The following is a 15,320-nucleotide window of genomic DNA, read 5'->3' on the forward strand; positions in this document are numbered from 1 at the left end:
AGGGCATAACTGGCACCTACAATGGATCTAAAGTGAGCGTACACTGCGATGTGAACATACACGTGAAAAACTGGCCTTGGCTCGGGCGAATACTAACACCGGTGCATCAATGATGAGCAGATAATGTAAATATGATCATGCCACAATAATTCAACAATTCTAGTCAATAGAATATCATTCCTTACCATAAATATAAATAAGGCATCTCCTTATAGTAAGCTTACCTATGCACCTCGTAGGATTATTTCATAATTTCCCAACAATAAGGCATTCCTTATAAACGTTAATTTAATTATGGTAATCACGTAGAAAATTCATTAATAAAGATCATGTCGTCGGGTCAAACCCACCTCACGGGCATTGAATATCCTTGCAATGCGTTTCACCTAGAAACGAAACCATTTACGGAAATATAACGTACAAACGTAATTACGCATTTTCGTATACAGTAAGGCTAATAAAAGAACTATTTTAAAACAGTCAAATTTTGGAAAACGGACAACGGATCCGGATTTGACACGTCGAGAAACCTAAGAAGGGACCTTGGGTTCCTCCACGCACCATCATATGTGACGCCACAAGGTGGCTGCATTTGTAGCCACGAGCCGCATGCGCCAACAACTAACATGAGCCCACACGCTTGTGAGTACCATCGTACTTGCCTTCCTCGCGAAGGCCTGCGTTTGCAAGTTTTAACTTTGACTTCCATAGCTTATTTTGAACTCGATAGTCAACCAAAATCTATGACTCAAAGGCCATATTGAAGCTAGAAACGTGGAGAACAAGTCCATATCAAAGTGGGGCTAAGTTATCGTCGGCGTTGGTCGAAAAAATGATCTGAAGGTGGCCAAATGATCATGGGTTCATGCTGGAAATCTAGAGAATTTCTTCCCCCGTGTCAGCTTCATTTTAAATCTTCACCAAAACGGTTGAGATGGGTCAAAACTAGGTTTTGATCGATCTATAATGAAGATTAGATAAAGTCCCGAGGCTTACCTATGTCAAAAATGGGGAAACTCGCCAGAAAACATCGCTCCGATGTTCATTTCAGAGCTCGAGGGAGAACATGCGAGGCATGGTAGTGATATGAGATCGATAAGGTAATGGCAACTCCACCACTCCAAGGTCTTCTGTAATCCCAGAGATGAGGGAAACAAGGGAGAAATGAGGAAACCCGATCCTCTTGTTTCTAAGTTTTGGGAATGATGACGGGGTTGTGATGTTTAGATGGTGGTTCAGTGAGGCTTGTCGGAGGAGATAGAGTGATAACTAGTGTTGGTGGTCCTCGACATGGGTTGTATAGAGAGGGTAGAGAGTTTGAAAAAAATGAAAGGTGAGGGATGAGAGAGTTAAGGGAATCCGAGAGAGAGAAAGAGTGAGGCGCTCGAGAGAGTTGGAAGACACGAGAGTGAGGGAGGAGTATGGGGTGTGGGCCCCATGTGGTACACAGCCCAAGGCCAAAAAGACAAAATTAAATTATCTCCAGTAAACACAAAATTACTAAAACGCCCTTTAAGATCGTAGTTTGTAAAATTTTAACTGTAGCTCCGATTTTGATTCCATTTATGCCTATGTGTTCATACCATTTAGTACTTCGAGAATATGGTAAAATAGTATCTCGTACGTGTCATGAAATGATGGTCAACGAAAGTCAACAATCTTACCTCAAAGGGCATTTTCGTCAATTCACTCTTTTAAAATGAATAAAATTGTAAAATTAGGGATGAGTTGTCACAATGGTTATGGCATCGGAGGTTCGGACTTCTCAATTTCCGAAGTTTGAAACATCTTCAACAACATGCCATGGTATATGGGCTCTCTACCATATATGAAGCACAAAAAGCATGTGAGGGTTTTGCTATAGGAAACAACACCGAGACTCATTTCCAAGAAAATGAGCATGGAGAGCATCTAAACCTTTGGAGCTCGTTCACTCGGATGTTTGTGGACCAATGAAAACCACCACTCATAGAGGTGACAAATACTTTCTGATTTTTGTAGATGATTTTTCAAGAATGACATGGCTTTATTTCTTGAGGCATAAATCAAAAGTATTCTATGTGTTTAAGAAGTTCAAATCTATGGTGGAAAATCAAAAGGGTTTGAAAATTAAAACTCTTATAAATGATAGAGGTGTTGAGTACACCTCAAATGAGTTTGGAAGATCCTGTGAAGATATGAGACTTGAAAGGCAACTGACTGCAGCTTATTCACCGCAACGGTGTAGCTAAGAGGAAGAACATGACTATTGTTGACATGGCAAAGTCTATGTTATTGAGAATGGGATGCCTTATGAATTTTGGGGAGAAGCCGTATATAATGTTGTCTACCTAATCAATAGGTCTCCTACTAAAGCTTTAAAGGACAAGAATTCATTTGAAGCATACAGTGACCAAAAACCATCTATAAATCATTTAAGGGTGTTTGGGTCGATTTGCTATGCTCATGTTCCTAAGAACCTCATGCACAAACTTGAAGAAAATAGCGAGAAATATATCTTTATGGGGTACAGTGGTCATACAAAGGGTTATAGGCTCTTTGATTTGAAGAAGAAAATTATAATTTCAAGAGATGTTGTTTTCAATGAAAAAACATCTTGGGATTAGAAGAACAAATCCACCCAAAATTCTTCACTTCAAGTTGATGATAGCAACAAAGATAAAGAAAACGAAGTTGAAGTTGAAAATGAAGTTCCACCACAATCTCTTCCTCAAGAAGCAAGCTCTTCATCACCACAGTCACATGCAAGCCCTTCATCCCCACAATCACAAGCGTCTACACCTAGCTCAACTTCTATTAGAATGAGACGTCTTAGTGATGTGTATGGAAGTTGTAATTTTTGTGTCATTGAATCAGAAATTTTTGAAAAGGCTATGTAAGATGTAGCTTGGCAAAAAGCTATGGAGGAAGAAATCTCAGTGATTAAGAAGAATTCCACATGGGAATTGGTGGATAGGCCTAGTGATAAAGATGTCATTGGTGTCAAGTGGATTTACAAGACAAAGTTGAATTTGGATGGTTCAATCCAAAAGAACAAGGTAAGGCTAGTTGAAAAGAGCTACTCACAAAAACTTGGAGTTTCGATGATACTTTTGCACCGGTGGCAGGACTTGAGACTGTTCGGATCCTAACTACATTGGTGGCTCAGAAGGGTTGGTATTTACACCAGCTAGATGTCAAGTCAGCATTCTTGAATGGTGTTATGAAATAAGAAGTCTATGTTGACCAACCAGAAGGCTTTGTCATAAAAAATGAAGAAATAAAACTGTACAAATTGAAGAAAGCTCTTTATGGGTTGAAGCAAGCACCCCGTGCATGGTATGGGGAGATTGATGCTTACTTCATCAATAATGGCTTTAAAAGGAGCAAGCGTGAGGCTACTTTGTACACAAAAACTAAAGGTAATTCAAAATTTCTTATTGTCTCCATCTATGTTGATGATTTGGTGTTTACTATAAGTTGTGAAAATAAAAATGATTTTTAATTTCAAGAGAGATATGATGAAGACGTATGAAATGAGTGATTTAGGCTTGTTGCATCATTTTTTGGGAATTGGTGTGTGCCAAACCAATGAAAGCATCTTTATCTCACAAGAAAAATATGCTAAGAATCTCCTTGAAAAGTATGGAATGATAGGATGTAAGTCTGTATCTACACCTCTTGTGGCTAATGAGAAGCTACAAAAAGAAGATGGAAGTGATGAGGTAGATGTCTCATAGTTCAGGAGCATTGTCGGAAGCTTGATGTATTTAACTGCTACATGACTAGATATTATGTATGCAAGTTCACTGTTGTCTAGGTTTCAAAGTAAACCAATTTAAATTCATCTTGGGACTACTAAAAAGAATACTGAGATATATTCAAGGTTCACTGGATTTTGGCATTCTGTATGAGATAAATGTTAAGCCGAAACTAGTTGAATTTTGTGATAGTGATTGGGCAGGTAGCATGGATGACATGAAGAGTGCATCGGTGTATGCTTATTTATTAGGTACTGGTGTTTTCTCATGGACTTCAAAGAAGCAAGACAATGTTGCTCTATTGACTGCGGAAGCTAAATATGTATCAGCTACTTTGGCAAGCACTCAAGCAATGTGGCTGAGGAAAATCATGAATGATATTGGTGAGAAGTAAAAGGAGCCAACTCCTCTCCTTTGTGACAACAAATTTGAGATAGCAATGTCCAAGAATCTTGTCAATCATGGTGCTACTAAGAAAATCAAACTGAAGAATCATTGCATCAGAGATACTATTGAAGAAAAATATGTTAACCTAGTATATTACAGAACAGAAGAGCAAGTTGCTGATATTTTCACCAAAGCATTGCCAAAGATCAGGTTCCTATACTTGAGAACACTCTTGGGAGTTCAACAACTTCACATTAAAGGGGAGTGTTAAATATATATTAATGTTAAGTTGTAATTATAAGAACTTCAATTGTCCTTTTGTGTAATATTACATTAGGACTTGTGTGGCTTTGTGAAGGCCACGTTGGTGTTTTGGTTTTGTCTTGAAAAACCAATATGGCTGCAGATAAGTTGGTCGAAGGGTGTTAAGGAAGCCATGGCATTGTAAGAAGAGAAAATCTCTCTCTTGAAACTCTCTCTCCGTTGAAATCAACAAAGAAAGCCAAAGGCCAACTTTCTGGTTTTGTTGGCAATGACCATTTTTCACAGAATTCTTCTCTTCTCCATTTTTATCCAAATCTTGCGCATCTTTTATGAAATCTTGTGAATGCTCTAGCTTGATACAAAAAATCCAACATCTTCCAGTAGCACTAGGCGAGAGAGGGATGGAGGTGTAGTTTCAGTTTGGTCTCCTTCAACTCAAGTTCTAGCTACTCATAGAAGTTTGGCAGTGAAGACAATAACATTGGAACAAGTTCGTACTTGCAGAGACATCCTCAGTCTCACCAAACAATGAATTGGAGACGGCTATCTCAAAGTGGGTAAAAATTCTTGAACGATTCACCAGTATCCATGATGCGTGAATTACTTAACACACAAATTAAACCCTCTTGTTGACAATTGTAGTATAGATGTAAGTAGGGTATCGTTCTAGGCCGGGGATTAGGAGGGATTGCTAATCTATTCTAAATTAATTTAAAAATATTAAACAAGACTCAAGGACACAAAACTAGGCTAAAAACTCTAATAACTCGAAACACACTTAAAATGACTCAAAATAATGAAAACAATTAAATTAAACACTAGGAACTGAAATGGACGGAAATTAAATTAAAAGACTAACAATAAAGAAAACTAAATAAATAATATAATTTAATAATGGATGGGTGTTTGGTTTTGATGAAAAATAAATTAAACTTAATTAAATTACAGAATTGACAAAAACATGAAATTAAGGTGAAATGATAAATGACGGACTAGCTAGAGGGTTCTTCTCCACACATGTTATACTTGCATACAAAATGATTTCCAGTTGTTCTTTTAATAAATTGTAAATTTCAATACTCCAGATTAACCGTGAACAGCACTTTTTTAATCTTCAAGTTTTCCTTAAGTTATTGAATTGGACGGGAAAACGCATACACAATTCAAAACATTCTTCAAAAGTCCCCTACGTGAAAAGCACAATAGAGATACAATCAAAGATCATTAAACTTTGTGAAAACTATAAGCATTGACGAGGCATTCGTAACTATGAAAAGCATGATACTCTTGCCAAGAATTTACTTAACGTGATTGTGACTAGCAACCTTTACTACTTGTGAAAATAAGTTCATAACGATTAGGTGAAATTCACTTATATTCTAGCATCAAATTCATGCATGTAAATTAAGCGTGCACTCTCAACCAACATACACAAATCAGTTTTTATACGAACGGATAAGTAAATTGAATTCACAACTTATAAATCACAACTGAAGGTAATCAATTCATATTACAAATATAATCATGGTTTCGAATTAACCTCTAACCAACATAAATTTAATTACACATTATTAAAAACAGAAATAAAAGAGAAGTTTGGAAAAATTAAACCGAAAGTAAAACATAAGTTGGAAAGATTTAACCGAGAGAGAGAAGGCTTGCAGCTTCTGTCCACCTGACGTTGTCTCTGTCCTCCTCCCATCCGCGCTACTCTCTCCTCCCGTCCGCGCAAGCTTTCTGTTTTTCAAGGCTGCAAGGGCAGCTTTTTCTTCTCTGACCCTCTCTTGGCTGTCCCGTATATATTCCTCTGCATGCCTTCCAATCCCGTGCCTGCTGTCCTTTCCCACGCTGGTTCTCAAAACTCTCACGCTGCCCAAAAGGGCAGCTCCCTGTGCTCACCCTGTCCCTTGCGTCTCTGCGAGCTGCCCAAAGGCAGCTCCCCCTTTTTCTTCTCCTTGGTGTGCTGCAAGGCAGCTTTCTTTTATTCTTTTCTTTCTGGCAGCCTTGCTGCCTTTTTCCCTTGGATCCGTAGCTGTCTCCCACTATTTATTTCTGTTTTCTTTCTTTTCTGCCTTTCAACCCCGTGAGTCTCTCACTTTCCTCCTATTTTTATTCCATTGTTATGCCTTTCTTCCTGCCACAAAACATGAATCATGATGATGTTTCAAACATCATCATGATTTATCATTATTATTATTTTTTTAATTAATTTTATTTAAAAGCTGATCTACACAGACAGTTTGACGAATTTATTACATAAAATTTCACTTGTTCTATTTTTATTTTCTTTGCATAACAAATCCTATAAACACAAAAATAACGTAAATAGCTCAAAAATAAAAGAAACTAACTAAGAAAAGACGAGTGAATTCGAAGTAAAAATATATATAAATATGATCCGATCAAATACCCCCACACTTAACTTTTGCTAGTCCTCGAGCAAAACAAAGAAAATAAGAACAAGAAGTAACAAGAAAAACATTAGCTTCCCTCTATGTGACCCTCATAGAATTTCATTCAAGAAAACAAATCATCAAGAACCATAGCTAGCATCAAGGAACTAATCCAAGTTCATCTTCCTTATTCAAATATTAGCAGTAATCTTTAAATCATCCTTGAAGTGTAGTGTGTGAGATAGCCATGCTAATGCAATTTCAAGTTTTTATTTTTAAAATCATCATATGCAAACTAGCGACCTTCTCACGGGATATGCACTGAATCACACATGTGTTTAGTTTTAATGTGTTTTGCTCAAAGAATCAAATGTGAAATTTCTACCATAAGCTTGCATAAAGATCTCATCTCCACAATCATAATTGCAAAACTTAAATCAAGAGGACTTTTATTGGATGTAATGAGGCTTAGGGATAGGGTTATTGAAACGAAAGAATAGGAAAACACAAGTTCCAAGCTACATTGCAAGCAATTCTTTTGTTTAGATTTATAAGAACTCAATCTTTCCAACGATTCTTCTGAAACCTCCAATCACACCCTTAAACTGAAACTTTAAAAACATTATTTTTTTTTTCTTTTCTTCGTATACAATCTTTCTTTTTCTTTCTTTTTTTTTTTTTTTTTTTTTTTTTTTTTTTTTTTAATACAAACATGAAATACCCCCACACTTATTTTTTTTTGCCAAACACCTTCAAAGTACTTTACAAACATTTCTCATAAGACAATCTCACATTGCTCGCTTGGAAAGGGTAAGGAAAAATGTTTCAGGTATAAGGGTAGACATATCTGGTGATAAGAAATAAAAGGCTCAACATACACGGCTCAAATTGGCAATCTAATGATATCAATTTTCTTTGGGAAACATGGTTCTTTGGGCCATAGTGGTAAACCTAATGCCTCTATCATTTCCAAGTTCATGCAATCGATGACAAACATTTCGAAAGATCGTTACGCAAGTTCTAGAGATGTATCTCACATAAGTTCATCACACATGAAAGAATAGGAGTGTATGAAAAATGCACACACTTTCAATCGGCTCAAAAACTCACATAGGATGTATATGGTCACTAAATTCACATATGAAGCTTTAAGTCATACTTTAGTTTCACATTAACAAGGCTATGTGCATTTGGTTTTTCAAAGATGATCAAACATGTACAAAACTAACAAGAGAATTAGGAATTTCACAAAACACATGTTAACTAAGTTCTTGATGATCATGGTTCAAATTTGATCCAATTATATCATTGGGTCGGGAAACTAACAAAAATCTAATTCAAAACAATAAGGGAAACAAGACAATATTTTTAGATTTTTAAATTTTCCGATTTTTTATTTAAATTTTTTTTTTTTTTTTTTTTTTTTTTTTTTTAAAAGAAAACAAAACTAATTAAGAACACAAAAAACAGCAACACAGAAACAAATGAAATTCTGGAGATTTCTACCCCCACACTTAAACTGGACATTGTCCCCAATGTCAGAAAACACTATAATGCAAATAAAAAAATAAAATAAAATAAATAAATAATAAGAAACAAAATAACGCAATTGGACTGAAAACTTCCCTAATTTGCAGTAAAATCAAGCGATGACCCCCAAGCTAAAATTCTGCAATCAACTTCAAGGGTGGAAATAACCAAAAGTTCCTGCAAAGAAAAGGAAAAATTCAGTTAAGTACGCAAGAAAATTAATTAAAAAAAATTGCAAACGAAAAATTGAAAATTACGATAAAAGATAATGAATAAAACTAATAAATAATCATTGGTCGTGCTTGTTGACTTTCCACAGCTTTCCTCTTGAACAGGGTGACACTTAGCTTTTCACTTGCAAGTGATGATTTTATGATATTGTACGGCGAAGCTTTGCTCTTTGGTTATGTTGCAGTTCCTTATTTGTTCTCCAAGCAGATGTGGCAGCTTCTCTAGTTCCTCAGTTCGGACTCCTTCCGCTGGGATGATTGTGCAAGCTGCATTCTTCTCTGCTTGTTTCTTCTGCACAACGGGCAGGCACGAGGGAAAGGTGTTGGTCCTTATTTCTTTCTTCAATCTTTCCAAGTGCCCACCTCTTGCTTTCTTTCTCCTTGTCCCTAGCTGAATTGTCTCCACATGCTTCGAGGTCTCATTTTCACCTCCCTTACTTGTCCCCCAAGTAGATGTGGTAGACAAAACGGAAGCATAAGATGAAGAAGATGAGTACTCGAGAGCAAGGCTAGGTAAGCAATCAGGAAAGGGTTCCAGGCAGTTGGCTCCAGATTGGAAGATTGATACCAAATGCTGGCTGATTGCTCTCTTTCTCCTTGTCGGAAAACAAAGACAAGGAGAAGGACATGGAGAAAGCATGATATGAGATACTCTTGCTTTCAACCTTTATGATATGAAATACTTTTGCTTTGAATGGGTTGTTCGCTGGAGTATCCCAAGGAATGAGGAACACAGAGTGACTCGAGAGGATTCTTTGGGAATGCATTTTCGGAGATGAAGAGGTGTTGAGAGGGTGTGCTGAGAGAGTGTGCTTTTGCTGTGGAAGGCGAAGGTAGAAACTTATAGGACTTGTCTTCACAACCGGAACTGTTCTCTCACTCATTGTCGGCAGCCGGTGGATGGGTGAAGAATACAAATTACGCGCTTTCTGACAAAGCTGCCCGTAATTTCCGCAAAGCTGATTCCTCATTGATATCTGTAATCGGCGCTTCGAGCTCTGAGCATCGTCGATTGTAGAGGTAGCATGTGACACGTGCGGATAAATCTGGAAAAGAAGATTTTCCCGTGGGTTGAAGCCCAGCTTTTGAGAAAGCTAGCGTGTCTTTGACTGTTGAATTTCCCTCTTCGATTTCTGAATTGGTGCTTCGACAAATTGCCCGAGATTTCCGCAAAGCAATTTGCGTGTGACAAGTGACGACACGTCTGGACAAATTGATCTTTTGAAATCCGGGGTTCGGCTCGTGGTTTCTGAGCAAGCCCAGCCTTTAAGAAATGAAACGCCTCTTTTGAGAAAAGAATCCGGCTTTTGAGAAAGGAAACTCCTCTTTTGAGAAAAGAATCAGACGTTTGAGAACGGAGCCCCGACTCTTCGATTTGCGAGAGGACGCTTCTCTGAGGAGCGCCTCTTTGATTTCTTCCTTTTTATAGAGACGTTAAGCTTGTTCCACAACACACTTGAGTACCCTCCTGTAAACACTCCCTTCTTGCACTTGTTTAATCTTGATCATTCCGACTCTCTTCTTTCTTTACCACCTCTGAAAAATGTCTGGCCCTTCTGATCGTCGTTTTGACTTGAACATTGGTGAAGAGGCAGCTCCGCCTTCACCAGACAACATATGGCGGCCATCCTTCATATCCCCTACCGGTCCCCTTACCGTGGGGGATTCGATGATGAAAAATGACATGACCGCTGCGGTGGTGGCCCGAAACCTTGTCACTCCCAGAGATAACAGACTGCTCGCAAGGCGGTCTGATGAATTGGCGGTCAAGGAGTCTCTGGCTCTCAGTGTGCAGTGTGCGGGTTCCGTATCCAACATGGCCCAACGCCTATATGCCCGAACCCGTCACGTTGAATCCTTGGTGGCTGAAATACAGAGTCTCAAGCAAGAGATTAAAGGGCTCAAGCATGAGAATAAGGAATTGCACAAGCTCGCACACAGCTATGCCACCAGCATGAAGAGGAAGATTGACCAGATGCAGGACACCGATGGTCAAATTTTACTTGATCATCGGAGGTTTGTGGGTTTGTTCCAACCGCATCTGCCTTCGTCTTCTGGGGCGGCACCGCGTAGTGAAGCTCCAACTGATCAACCTCTGCCGCCTCCTCCTTCTGTGGCCCCGCCGACTGCTGAAGCCCCGCCTACTACTGAAGCACCACCCGACCAATGAATACTATTAGTTTACATCATTGTAAAATATTTGTACTTTTTTTTTTTTTTTTTTGAATTTTTTTTTTTTTTTTTTTTTTTTTTTTTTTTTTTTATGTAAATTAATGTAAAGAGACTTTGGTTAATCTTCCCCCACACTTAAACTAAATAACACAAACTCACAGAAATCAACCAAATAACACAACTAACTAAACAAAACAAAATGAAAGCAGTAAAGATAAGGGTGGAAGAATGCAAAGCTGATTGGGTTAGTGATTCCAAAGTCTCCCTTCGTTGAATGCTTGGGTTGCCTCCCAAGAAGCGCTTGATTTAACGTCTTTAGCCGGACGCATCTTTCCTTTAAATTTCTCTCGGCTCCATTTGAACCTAAAATCAAAGAAAGAAAAATAAATCAAATATCAAAAGTAAAATACACAAACACCAATATAAACATAAACAAAAACAAAAATAAAAGGATTAGCAAAGTTACTAATCCCCGGCAACGGCGCCAAAATTTGATGCGTGAATTACTTAACACACAAATTAAACCCTCTTGTTGACAATTGTAGTATAGATGTAAGTAGGGTATCGTTCTAGGCCGGGGATTAGGAGGGATTGCTAATCTATTCTAAATTAATTTAAAAATATTAAACAAGACTCAAGGACACAAAACTAGGCTAAAAACTCTAATAACTCGAAACACACTTAAAATGACTCAAAATAATGAAAACAATTAAATTAAACACTAGGAACTGAAATGGACGGAAATTAAATTAAAAGACTAACAATAAAGAAAACTAAATAAATAATATAATTTAATAATGGATGGGTGTTTGGTTTTGATGAAAAATAAATTAAACTTAATTAAATTACAGAATTGACAAAAACATGAAATTAAGGTGAAATGATAAATGACGGACTAGCTAGAGGGTTCTTCTCCACACATGTTATACTTGCATACAAAATGATTTCCAGTTGTTCTTTTAATAAATTGTAAATTTCAATACTCCAGATTAACCGTGAACAGCACTTTTTTAATCTTCAAGTTTTCCTTAAGTTATTGAATTGGACGGGAAAACGCATACACAATTCAAAACATTCTTCAAAAGTCCCCTACGTGAAAAGCACAATAGAGATACAATCAAAGATCATTAAACTTTGTGAAAACTATAAGCATTGACGAGGCATTCGTAACTATGAAAAGCATGATACTCTTGCCAAGAATTTACTTAACGTGATTGTGACTAGCAACCTTTACTACTTGTGAAAATAAGTTCATAACGATTAGGTGAAATTCACTTATATTCTAGCATCAAATTCATGCATGTAAATTAAGCGTGCACTCTCAACCAACATACACAAATCAGTTTTTATACGAACGGATAAGTAAATTGAATTCACAACTTATAAATCACAACTGAAGGTAATCAATTCATATTACAAATATAATCATGGTTTCGAATTAACCTCTAACCAACATAAATTTAATTACACATTATTAAAAACAGAAATAAAAGAGAAGTTTGGAAAAATTAAACCGAAAGTAAAACATAAGTTGGAAAGATTTAACCGAGAGAGAGAAGGCTTGCAGCTTCTGTCCACCTGACGTTGTCTCTGTCCTCCTCCCATCCGCGCTACTCTCTCCTCCCGTCCGCGCAAGCTTTCTGTTTTTCAAGGCTGCAAGGGCAGCTTTTTCTTCTCTGACCCTCTCTTGGCTGTCCCGTATATATTCCTCTGCATGCCTTCCAATCCCGTGCCTGCTGTCCTTTCCCACGCTGGTTCTCAAAACTCTCACGCTGCCCAAAAGGGCAGCTCCCTGTGCTCACCCTGTCCCTTGCGTCTCTGCGAGCTGCCCAAAGGCAGCTCCCCCTTTTTCTTCTCCTTGGTGTGCTGCAAGGCAGCTTTCTTTTATTCTTTTCTTTCTGGCAGCCTTGCTGCCTTTTTCCCTTGGATCCGTAGCTGTCTCCCACTATTTATTTCTGTTTTCTTTCTTTTCTGCCTTTCAACCCCGTGAGTCTCTCACTTTCCTCCTATTTTTATTCCATTGTTATGCCTTTCTTCCTGCCACAAAACATGAATCATGATGATGTTTCAAACATCATCATGATTTATCATTATTATTATTTTTTTAATTAATTTTATTTAAAAGCTGATCTACACAGACAGTTTGACGAATTTATTACATAAAATTTCACTTGTTCTATTTTTATTTTCTTTGCATAACAAATCCTATAAACACAAAAATAACGTAAATAGCTCAAAAATAAAAGAAACTAACTAAGAAAAGACGAGTGAATTCGAAGTAAAAATATATATAAATATGATCCGATCAATCCACACAGAAACTATGACTGAAAATAAACAGTTTGTTGGGTTCTTTGTCGAAACAAACAATTTTGAACCTGCATCTTGCCTTAGCAGTTAAGAGCTTTGAGACGTATCACAAAATGGAATCGATCTTCTGGTCTCGTATGCATTACTAAAATTTCTCAAGCTTCTAAGCTTTGAAATGATATATCACAAAGCAATGAGTGAATGCCAATTTGTTTGAGATAGAGTTAATCTTCACATTCACACGCAGGCTGTCTCATTTTTTTTCCTCATTGTTTCTTCTTTTACAGGTGAAACATATAGATGCAAGTAGGAAAACGAAAACAGTGATGTGAGGCGTAATGATGCACGCAGCACACTATCTAATGCAGCCGGGTAGGGAACTCGCCGTCCACATTGAACTTCTGACCCTTTCGCCGCCACGAGTGCCCTCAACATCAGTAGATCTGTGAATGATATTTTCTAATTAATGCAGGCAACTTATTAGCTATCTTTGGTTTTTTTGGTGTAAAGCATTGTTGTATTTATAAAGGAAGAGAGTGAAATAAGATATGTAGTCATTGAACAAGCTCAGGGTTTTTTCTCTCATTCTATTGGTAACAGATGCTTGTAACATATTCTATATATCCACATTTACCTCTTCTTAGACCATCTCCAAACCTGGGCTATAAGCCAAATTACCCCCCAAATTACCCCCCAAACACTCTCCAACCCATGTTAAAATTTTAGGTTAAATGCCAAATGTTATTTCTGGGCCAAATACCCCCCCTCAGCTTTCCCCCCGGGCTAAATGTCAAATGTTTATCGGAATTTAAATTTTTTTAGATTAAAATGTTCATAAAATTAATTTACAATAATCTACATATTTATTTATTTTTTTTAAAATTGATTTAAGAAAAAAATTAGCCTAAGTTTATTCTTTAATAATTCCGGACTAAATTTTAGGGCAGAAGGGTTGAAACAGAAAAAATGTTTCTGGGCTAAAAGCCAAATTTTTCTGGCTAAAAAATTTGGCTTTTAGCCAAAGGGTTGGAGATGGTCTTATAGGTTTGAAATTTTACTGGTCTGTTAACTTGGATTTTGCAGCACAATTATCTGCTTATTTTCTTACATCCTAATGCAATTTGGATGTGAAGGAGATGAACTATCCGAACAATCCACGACTTTGTAAGAATGATATAATTTTATTGGTTGTGAGAGTTGAGCAAATAATATTTATACAATTAATTTTGAAAACTGTTATTGACACTCCAAAAATCTCATTTAGCACTCATTACAAGTGTATTTTTTTCTTCTAAATATAGAAAATTTAACGTGCAAAATAAGAATTTTAAATTATTAATAACAATTCTCTTAATTTTAGCTTTATTGCATTTTCATCAGCCTGAAAAGTAAAAAAAGTGGGGGAGAAAAGACAATGCCTCACTCATAAAATAGAAGGTTAAATAATGAGATGCCCAATTGCTCATAGTAGAGATTATATGTATCATCACGTGTTATTATATAAATGGTGAAATTTTTTATCTTTTAAGTTGTTAAATTTTTGACACAAGTATATCACTACTTATATAGTGACACATGATGTACTGTCATGTGTATAATAAAAAATCCCTTGTCTAGGGCATAAAGCCTATCAAAATATGTATTTTACTGTGCCTTTTTCTCTCAGTTTTCGTAGTAGGAGAAAGTGTGTGATTCAGAAGTCAAAACAATATATCTATTACTCATGAGAAATAAAAGGTAATGGCCATGGTTTTCTTTTTTTTTTTTTTTTTTTTTTTGAATAAACGATATTATCAATACTAAGAAGGAGGAGTGAGCTTAGCCTCAAAATGGGCTAACAATAATATAGTTTAAATTCGTTTTTAGCCAAAATCGAACCTATGACCTTACTTACAAGCGAAGAGGAATACCACTAAACCGTACTACTAAGTAGTTGAATTTCTTATATGTTATCTCTTAAGTTTTTTATTTCCTTAAACCAAAATAAAAGATTACAACGAAAAGCTCCTAAAACAGCTAAGATTAGTTAAATTTCAAAAACCACACTGCTTTGGCTTAACTAGGCAAAGTATTAAGCCAAATAGAAGGATCCGAGCTAGGAAGAATATCCCACTGCCGCCAATGCATTCACAACAAATCTGGTTCCCGGAATATTATTGTTAAGAAGATGCTTAGATATTGTTATCTCTTAATTTTATTTTATAGGAAGAAGATAATTTTTCTTAATAAATTAGATTAGATGTTGCACCCCATTTACAATGCTTGTACTGGAGCACAATTAATTTGAGTATTAC

At 36.7% G+C, this 15,320-nt stretch overlaps 2 long non-coding RNA genes across 2 annotated transcripts; one reads left to right on the forward strand and one right to left on the reverse strand.

Moving 5' to 3' along the window:
* Window positions 1–270: 270 nt before the first annotated feature.
* LOC139197928 (uncharacterized) lies at window positions 271–1,332 on the reverse strand. Its single transcript, XR_011583327.1, has 2 exons — window positions 997–1,332; window positions 271–915 (listed from the first exon to the last, which is right to left on the reverse strand). It is a non-coding gene; the product is annotated as an uncharacterized lncRNA (long non-coding RNA).
* A 3,231-nt stretch (window positions 1,333–4,563) lies between these two features.
* Window positions 4,564–13,591, forward strand: LOC103446582 (uncharacterized). The gene is made up of 2 exons (XR_530894.4): window positions 4,564–4,944; window positions 13,314–13,591. It is a non-coding gene; the product is annotated as an uncharacterized lncRNA (long non-coding RNA).
* Window positions 13,592–15,320: the final 1,729 nt, after the last annotated feature.

The sequence above is a fragment of the Malus domestica genome, chromosome 08, assembly GCF_042453785.1.
Source record: "Malus domestica chromosome 08, GDT2T_hap1".
Lineage (NCBI taxonomy): Eukaryota > Viridiplantae > Streptophyta > Magnoliopsida > Rosales > Rosaceae > Malus > Malus domestica.